This window comes from Meriones unguiculatus (assembly GCF_030254825.1).
Source record: "Meriones unguiculatus strain TT.TT164.6M chromosome Y unlocalized genomic scaffold, Bangor_MerUng_6.1 ChrY_unordered_Scaffold_42, whole genome shotgun sequence".
Taxonomy (NCBI): Eukaryota; Metazoa; Chordata; class Mammalia; order Rodentia; family Muridae; genus Meriones; species Meriones unguiculatus.
In genome coordinates this window covers 1,109,711-1,119,618 of record NW_026843713.1, presented here as the reverse complement: position 1 = coordinate 1,119,618, position 9,908 = coordinate 1,109,711, and the positions used below count along the sequence as shown (strand labels likewise).

At 39.2% G+C, this 9,908-nt stretch overlaps 1 non-coding gene across 1 annotated transcript; it reads right to left on the bottom strand.

The window, feature by feature from the left end:
• Window positions 1-367: 367 nt before the first annotated feature.
• LOC132651929 (U6 spliceosomal RNA) lies at window positions 368-470 on the bottom strand. The gene has a single exon (XR_009589454.1). It is a non-coding gene; the product is annotated as a U6 spliceosomal RNA (small nuclear RNA).
• Window positions 471-9,908: the final 9,438 nt, after the last annotated feature.

Below are 9,908 nucleotides of genomic sequence, written 5' to 3'. Positions count from 1 at the left end.
TAGCCCTCTTGTATTCTTATTGGCCTCTCCTTTAAGTTGGGGAAAGTTTTTTTCAATGATTTTATTGAAAATGTTTTCTGGGACTTAGAGGAGTGAATCTTCTTTTTCCTCAAATCCTATTATTCTTAGGTTTTATCTTTTTCCATAGTCTTGAACTTCTTGGAAAGTCTGTGTCAGGTATTTTTAGATTTAACATTTTCTTTGAAAGAAACATGAATTTCTTCCTTTGTACCTTTGACTCCTGAGATTCTTTCTTCCAGCTCTTATAGTCTATTGGTTATGCTTAGCTCTGTAGTTCATGTTTTCTTCCCTCAGTTCTTCCTCTCCACAATTTTCTTTACTTGTGTTTTCTTTAATTCCCCCCACCCAAAATATGGAATGCTATAGGAATTTGTATGTCATCCTTGTGCAGGCACCATGCTAATCTTCTCTGTATTTTTCCAATTTCAGTATATCTGCTGCCAAAGTGACCACCACATAATTCCTTCAGGTGGTCATTAATAAAGTCATGTGTCCCTGACTTATAAGTTTCACATTATCACATATTCCATTATTATTTGTTAAATGCACAGATATGTCCCCATAAAAGAATTACTTACTGTGAAAATCCTCCCTGACCAAGGAAAATCTTTGAACAAACAGTATTTAATTGGGACATTATGGTTTTTAAAAACACCGTTGATAATGTCACATCAGCAGCAGTCATCTTGTTGCAGTCCTTCACCAAAACTGAGAGCTTTTCTTACTTAACCACAAGCAGTAGGCAGAGAGAGGGAGACTGAGAGAAACATAAAAAGCTAGAAAAACAGATTCAGAAATTGAGAGATGGAGAAACAACTATATAAAGTGAAAGAGACCTAGAGAATGAGACTCCATTCTCTCTGATCACTTTCTTTGGCATATCAATCTCAAAACACACTCTCCCATAATATAAATCCAAAAGGAAATTTGTTTTTTAAATGTTTTTATTTTAATTTTTATTACACTTTATTTATTTTGTATGCTTAAATAACCCTCCTCCCCTCCCAATCCAACCTTCTCTCTCCTTCTTCCATGCATGTACCTCCACAAGTCCACTGATAGGGGAGGCCTTCTTCTCATTCCTTCTGATCGTAGTCTATCAGATTTCATCAGGAATGACTGCATTCTCTTTATATGTGGCCTGGTTAGGCTACTCCCCCATCAGGGTGAGGTGATCAAAGAGCAGACCAAATATTTCAATTCAGAGGCAGTCCCTGTTCCCATTATTCTGGAACCCACTTGGATACTGAAATGCAATGGACTATATTTGTGCAGAGGTTCTAGGTTATCTCCATGCATGGTTCTTGGTTTGAGTATGAGTTTCAGGAAAGACCCCTGTGCTCAGGTTTTTTGGTTCTGTTGCTCTCCTTGTGGAGCTCCTGTCCTCTCTAGATCTTACTGTTTCCCACTTCTTTCATTTGATTACATGCAGTCTGCCCAACAATTGGCCATAATTCTCAGCATTTCCTTTGGTTGTGTGCAGGATAGAGCCTTTTAGAGACCCTCTTTGGCAGGCTCCTAATTTGTTCCCTGTTTTCTCCTCCTTCTGTTGTCCATCCTATTTGCCTTTTGGGATGGGGATTGAACATTTTAGCTGGAGTCCTCTCTCTTGATTAGTTTCTTGAAGTGTACAGATTTTAGTAGTTTTTAGTAGTTCTGGGTATTACAAATAGAGCTGCTACAACTCTGGTTGAGCAAATGTCCTTATTTGTACTTCAGTGTCTTTTGAGGCAGTGTTATTCCTAGTTTTCTGAGAAAGCACAAGATTGATTTCCAGAGTGTTTGTAAAAGTTTACATTCACACTAACAGGGGAGGAGGTTCCCCTTTGTCTAAAATCTCTGAAGCATGTATTGTCACTTGATTTTGGTCTGCATTTCTTTAATGGCTAATGATGTTGAGCATTTCTTTAAGGGTTTTTCTTCCATTAGATCTTCCTCTATTGAGTATTCTCTCTTTACTTCAGTTCCCCACTTTTTAATTGAAGTACTTGTTTTGTTGCCTTTCAACTTCTTTAGTTTTTTATAAATACATGATATTAGCCCTTTGGAACATAGAGTCTTGATGAATATAATTTCCTAATCAATAGACATTTATTTTGTTTTGATGACAATGTTCTTTACTTTATAGAAACATTTCAGTTTCATGAGGTCTCTATTACTGAGTGTTGCTCTTAGAGCCTTTGCTGTTGGTATGATAACTATGGATGTAACTGCATTTTTCTACATGTAGACATCCAGTAATAATAGGACTATTTGGAGAAGATGCTATCTTATTTCTTTTGTATGATTTTAGCATCTCTATCTAAACTCATAAGTGTATAACTTTATTTGGTTACATTGATCCACCATTCTGTTTCTATGCCAGTTCCATGCAATTTATATGACTGTTGCTCTATAGCACAGCTTGAGATCAGGAATGGAGATACCTCCAGAAGATCTTTTATTGTAGAGGACTGTTTCATCAATTCTAGGTTTCTAGTTTCTCCATATGAAGTTGAGAATTTCAACTTGAGGGTTTGTAAAGAATTGCATTGGTTATATGATGGAAATTGAAATTGCATCTGTAGATTGCTTTTGGTACGATATTCATTTTTACTGTTATTCCTGCCAAGCCATAAAAATGGGAGATCTTTCCATCTTCTGATATCTTCTTTTAATTCATCCTTCAGAGACTTGAAATTTTTTCATACAAGTCTTTGACTTGCTTGATTAGCATCATTCCAAAATACTTTATGTCTTTGTCTGAATATAGGAAAATACCATAGATATCATCCACTATGACCAAGTAGGCTTCATCCCAGGTATGGAGCAGTGGTTCAATATATGTAAATCCATCAATGTGATACACCATATTAAAAAAAAAAAAGAAAAAAAATACATATTACAATCTCCTTAGAGACTAAAAACACATTTGACAAAATCCAACCTCCATTCATATTGAAAGTATTGGAGAGATCAGTGATACAAAGCACATATCTATATATAGTAAAGGCAATATACAGCAAACCTATAGCCAACATTAAACTAAACTGTGAGAAACTTTAAGCAATTCTACTAAAATCAGGGACAAAGCTGGGCTGCCCACTCTCTCCATATCTCTTCAAAATAGTTCTGAAAGTCCTTGCTACAGTAATAAACCAAGTAAAGAAGATCAAGGGGACAGAAATGAAATATGAAGAGGTATCACTATTTGCAGGTGATATGATTATATACCTGAGTGACCCTGAAAATTCTTTATGGGAACTCCTACAGCTGATAAACAGCTTTGGCAAAATGACTGGATACAAAAGTAAATTTAAAAATCAGAAGCCCTCCTGTACATATAAGGCAAAATGGCTGAAAAAGAAATTATGGTAACAAAAGGAGTTATATTATCTAACAAGGCCATACATCTAACCCTTCCCAGACATTTCCTCACTGGAGACTAAACATGCAAAATGATGATTTTCAAGGGGATTTGCAATTCAAATCACCAGGAAGTGGAAGTAGATGGAGGGACTTTGAGGCTAAAAGAACATAGTTATCCTGATAATTTGTCATTCAATACAAAGATTAAAGTCCCAACAATTTCCAAGTACTAAAGAACAGGACTGTCAAATTCCTTTGGGGAAAATGTGGAGTATTTCATAATGAAGTATTATTCAGCTAAGAAAATGACATCATGATATTTTCACACAAATGGTTTGAACAAGGAAAAATCATTCTGGATGAAGTTACTAAAATGCAAAAAGACAAGTATGGTTTGTATTCACTTATTAGGAGATGTCCTAACAGTGTGTGAAAAGGTTTCAAAAGGCCATCTACTGTGAACAATTATGTCTTTCACTAGGGAAATTGGGTGTCAGTTGATCGAGTTGTTGGGCAAGGGCATCCTATGGAATTTCCCTGTGAAATTCTACCTTCCCTCAGTTCTCTGCTAAGCCTGTAGTAGAGGAGTCAGGAAGAGTGTCCTAAGTAGAGAAAATTGAGGACACAAGGAGAACAATGTCCTGAGAATCAGGCCTCAGAAGAAGCTGATGCAGCCAGCCTTGTTCATACCTGTTAAGCTAGGTTCAGAAAGAAGGGGGAGGAGGAACTCCCCTATCAGGGAACTAGAGAAAGGGCATAGGAGTAGAAGAAGGGTTGGTGGGTGGGACTGGAAGTAGAAGAGGGAGGTGTCAACAGAGGAGATACAATGTGAACAAATCATAATAAATAAAAAAACAGAAAACCTGTGATCAAGTTGATGAAGTATAGACCTCTTCTTGACTGATGGTTCTCGTTGGGGGTGGTGCCAGGGTTGGGCAAGGTTGAACTCAGTTTTTTTAAGGGTTTGGCACTGAGATTCTGATCATGTTCTAATGAGTATATCAAAAACATATACTTGATTTGATATATTTTAAAGAAAAAAAATTAGTGTGGCTCATGGGTAGGAATTTGAACCTGGTAACAATGGAAAAGGAATGTAATGTATGTTACATGAAATTCCCACATAATCAATAAAAATATGTGGAAATCTTTTACACTGACTTTTAACATGGAGAAATAATTCCCATATGGAAGGCAGAGTTTATTTTGTAAAGCATGCTTTCCAAGAACTCATTATGGAAAAGAGAATCCCAGCCATGAACTACTGTTTACCCAACTACCTCAGACCCTATGGGCTCAGGTGGCACCACTGAACTATCAGTCCTGACCCTAACACTACATTTAGAAGGTTTGTCTGAAAGACCACAGCAGGAAACACAGCTTCTCTTGTGTCCTAGGTATATAACCTAGACCCATTTAAAACACCAAGACCAGGAGGATTCCTCAAGACCATTGAGTAGAACATAGCTGCCCATTCAACAAGGTGAGGCAAGGCAACAGTGTTCATAGAAGTTTGCAACACTAGTATGGAACAGCACCACCTGTCAAATTGTTTATTTCCCCTCATTTCTCTTGTTATACTCACACATTTTATCTTTTTCAGCCAAATCAGTCTCAGGAATTGTCTGGTTTCTGATGAGTCTGGTAATTGCAATTCTGCCTCCTAGGCTTCCCAGATGTCAATCTTATCTAAGTTATATATCTCAGAGACTGTTCTTGGTGGTCTCTGCAAGCTGGTTGTTCTGAGCCTGAGAAGTAGATAGCAAGTTCCCTGTAACCTTGAGAACCAGACAGCAAACTTTTTGTAACCTTGAGTAAATTCCTGGATATCTTGCCAGGTGGCACAGGTGTGCTGCTACTGTGAAAAAATAATTGATTTATAACTGTTGTTTGCTCATTCATTAAACTGAGATTTGAACAGGAATCGGTCTTGTCTCCATTCTTTGCTTCTCTGTCCCCCCATTAACACTCCCTCTTTCAGGTGAATCTTTTCTTTTGGGTATAATGTTCTTTTGAAATGTATACACCTTACCCTTGTTTATTTAAATGCTGATTCCCTTCCCCCAGTTTCTGGTTTCAACCAGGATATTGCATTGTGATAAACAGCCCAAAAAAAAACAGCAAAAACAAAACAAACAAATAAACAAACAAAACTAGCCACAGACAGGAGAGAGGGTAGGAGCTAGGCTGCATGAATGAGTGAGAGAAAAGGGTAAGAGAGCTTGCAGAGAGAGCTGGAGGACAGATCTTGGAACTACATGGAGATGGACTGTACAAAATAGTTCACAAGAAACAAGTATGATGGTTAATACCTAAATGTTAAGAAACTATGAGTGATTTTAAGTTTAGGAGGGATTAACTCTTGCCCACCATTGTGTTCTAGGTTAACTAAATAAATCCTGTCTGTGTGTAGTGATATGGTTATACAGCTGTTTAGGAATGACAGTAAGGTTTACTAAAGATAATTATTTAGTAAATTTTAATCTCACATACAATCCTTTTCGACAAGCCTGAATAATGGTCAGTTGGTACCTCAAAAAGGGACATTGAAAATGAGGGGCAAAGTGAGAACCACTATTTTTTTTAATCTCTGGATACCTAAGAAAATATGTGCCTCATGATGACAGCCCATCACAAGGAGGAAGACAAGGTAGGCAGGCAGGTAAATAATGGGGCAGAGAAATAGCAGGGAGATGTTCATGAGGACTTTAAAGTCAATGCTAATAAAATGGAATTGGGAGAAATGCCCTTATTCCCTTTAGTTTCTAAATGAAGTTTGTCCCTAGTTCCCAGGTGAAGTTTCCAGTTTCAATCTGGAAACTTTCGAAAAGGAATCTCACAAGCTAAATAGTTACTTGGGGTAATTAGAGCAGCCAAAAAGGCAGAGAAAAGTACTTCTAAGGTTATTTCAAATGTTGATAAAAAGCACAAACAGATTTGTGAAATTTGAGAGTAGAAAATAATTTAGGAGTTAGATATTGAGGATGAAACAGAGTCAGAGGAAGAAACTGCAAAGTCTCATAATTCATAAGTCCTCCTAAACCTTCTGCCCCCTTAGCTTTCCCTGCCACATGTGCAGGAAATATGGGACCACTGCAGGAGGATAATACTGTTCTCCCAGAGAAAATCCAATTAGAAAGGGAACAAGTTCACTTATTAAGAAAATAAGAAAAATTAAGATCACATAATAATAATAATAAAATTGGATTGTTTGCACTGGTAAATTTTAAAGTCTGGTTTTGACTTTTAAAATTAGAAATGTGCTTTATGATTTTATTTCTAAAGAGGACATTTTGTTTTAATATTACAAAAACAATTTTAAAAAATATTTAAATGTTTAAAAAGCAGGTACTGTGGTAGATTTTTGTCTTTGTGTCTATTTTTTTTTGTTTGCTTGTTTTTGTTTTATTGTTACATGGTTTGTTTGGAGGACCACAGCAGGAAACTCAGCTGTTTTTTTTGTTTGTTTGTTTGTTTGTTTGTTTCCCTAGGCATATAACATGGACACCTTTCTCTGTCCAGAAGTCTCAGGTTTTTTTTTTCGTTTTTTTTTATTTATTTTTTATTTTTTTTATATTATTATTATTTTTTTCAATGCAGTTTATTCAGGAACATTGAACAATCCTCGGACCCCGGGGAAAGCCAGCCCACAGCTTAAATAGCCTCTGGGTAGCCAACCCAGGCGTGCCACGGGGGCAATGCAGATAGGTCCACATACATGGAAGCAAGCCAGATCCTCAGCCTTAGCCAAATGTGGAATTGTTCATGACAGAGAGCACTCACCATCGGGAAGGTGGAAGGCAGAAACCAGCTCCATCTTTAAGGCATAGCATTCCGCAGCTCTCTACAGTTCCCCCTTTTTGTTTTAGACGCATCAGGCAAGAGTAGAGGTCTGATCTCTGATATTAGAAATAAATTGGGACTTTGTACAGATGTTCATTTAGGTGTCATCCACCCAAAGAGCATCAGACCTGTCCAATACCTTTTTCTCAGAGGCGGGACCTGGGGCATCAACCCGCATGCAATCAGACATGCTCTTCTCTGGGTCCAAAGCGACTGACCATGAGTGCAGTGCTTAGCCTCGCATCCTGAGCTTATCATTTTAGCTTTTTATGGTATCCAACCATGCTTGGGGAGAATGTCCTGCTTCAATGGCTGTAAAGGCCTGAATGATCATGGCTGCATCACACTGTTGTGGGACTCTAATGTTGCATATATACCACAGGCAAACCAAGGAGACCAACACCAGAAGGCCTGCTAACACTCCCATGCCCGCCCATTCCTTCAGATGGTTCATGGCTGCAGCAATCCATGTTGATAATCCTGTGGCTAGTCCTGCGTCCACTCCGGTAGAATTTACTGTGACAATGGCCACTCTCAGCTGCTCCATCGTAGTATCGAATTCTCCAGTCCAATTACCTAAAATATAGCTCGACAATTGTTTAGACAGATTTGCAGCACAGGAAAAATTCTCATGTCCAATCCCCATCCAGAAAGGCAAAGAGGATGGACATCAGAAGAAGAAAACAGGAAACAACCTAGGAACCTACCACAGAGGGCCTCTGAAAGCCTCTGCCCTTCAGACTATCAAAGCAGATGCTGAGCCGGATGGGCAACTGTTGGGCAGGTGAACGGAATTTTAGGTAAGAACTGGGAAATAGTAAGAGCTGGAGAGGACAGGGTCTCCACAAGGAGAGCAACAGAACAAGAAAATTTGAACATAGGGAACTTCCCAGAGACTCATACTCCAACCAAGGACTATTCATGGAGATAACCTAGAACCCCTGCACAGATGTAGCCCAGGGCAGTTCAGAGTCCAATTGGGTTACAAAGTAATGAGAAGAGGGACTGCCTCTGACATAATCTGATTGGCCTGCTCTTTGATCACCTCCCTCTGGGGGGGGGAGCAGCCTTACCAGGCCACAGTAGAGGACAATACAGCCACTTTTGATGTGAACTGACAGACTAAGATCAGAAAGGAGAGGAGAACCTCCCCTATTAGTGGACTTGGGGAGTGGCATGCAAGCAGAGGGAGGAGGGAGGGTGGGATTGGGAAGAAGGAGGGAGGGGCTTATGGGGGGATGCAGAATGAATAAAGTGTAATTGATGAAAAATTTAAGAAAAAAGGGAAAAAAATAATTTAAGAACCTTAAATGACTTTCAAAATTGGAGGAAAACATGGAGTTAGTCAATTGGCATGGAGCATGTCTCGCCCCTGGGAGCAATGGTCTCCTGAACCTACTCAGACCTCGGACACCACCACTGCTAGTTCTAGAACTGACACAGGATGTTCCAACGAGGGGTTAAGGCTTCTCATAATATTTCCTATAAGACCACACCTGTTTGTCTATATCCCCCATTTTTATTCATTATTAGCCAGATAGAGCCAAGTAATTGTGGTAATGATACTTGCTTTTTTGCCCAATGCTGGAATGCTAGTAAATTTAGGTATGCCCTGGCTACTCGCATGCCTCACTGGGTGCCTGTGCCCATTGATGCCCCTCACGCTATGACTCTCTTCAGACAGAAAAGGGATCTTGGAACTACAGCCACCATTGTTACTACCATCTCATTGACAGCTGTTGGAGCTACCACCAGGGCATCAGCCATGAGTCATACTGGGCAGACTGCTCAGACCCTGAATAATCATTAGCCAATGTAGCTCATGCCTTAGTTGTACATAAAGGAATTAATGCTCAACTAAAAGGAAGCTTGATGATGTTCAATCAGAGGATTGACCTCTTGCAGGAGCAAATTGATACCCTATGGCAAATCGCTCAACCTGGCTGTCAATGAAAGTATGCTGGACTTGGTGTCACCAGAAGGCTCAGTTTTAACTGTAAACCCCAGGACAATGATGATTGCTCACGGACCACTGAGTTGAACACAGCTGTCAAAATGGATAGGTTGTTGTTATTAAAATATGTTGCTCTCTGCCCTTAACTGAACAGAAAGTGGCATGTTCTTGGATCCACAGAGATGCATCCGTCTATATCAAATGGAATTGCATACAGAGAAACACAGTCCTACATTACGCAGAGAGAGACCATAAAACCCCCAGCTCTAAATGGGATGTCCCTATGAAATTCTCCCTCCCCTCAGAGCTCTGGGAAGCCTGGAGAAGAAGAATCATGAAGAGTGTCATAAGTAGAGGGAACTGAGGACACATGGGGAAAAATAGCCTGAGAATCAGGCTAGAGAAGAAGAAGATGCAGCTAGCCTTGATGAAAACTGAGAAGCTACTGTCAGATAAAAGGGGGAGGAGGGCCTCCCTTATCAGGGAAATAAAAAGAGGGCATAGAGTTACAAGAACAAGGATAGGTGGGATTGGAAGTAGAAGATGGAGGGGGCAGAGGTGGGGATATAATGTAAAGAAATCATAATAAATAAATACATAAAAACTGTGATCAAGGTGATGAAGTATAGAACTCTTCAGGATTGATGGATTCATTTTCTGGGGTGTAACAGGGTGTTGCAAGGATGAACTCAATTTTCTGAGAATAAGGCTGCAGAAAAGAAGATGCAGTCAGCCTTGTTAA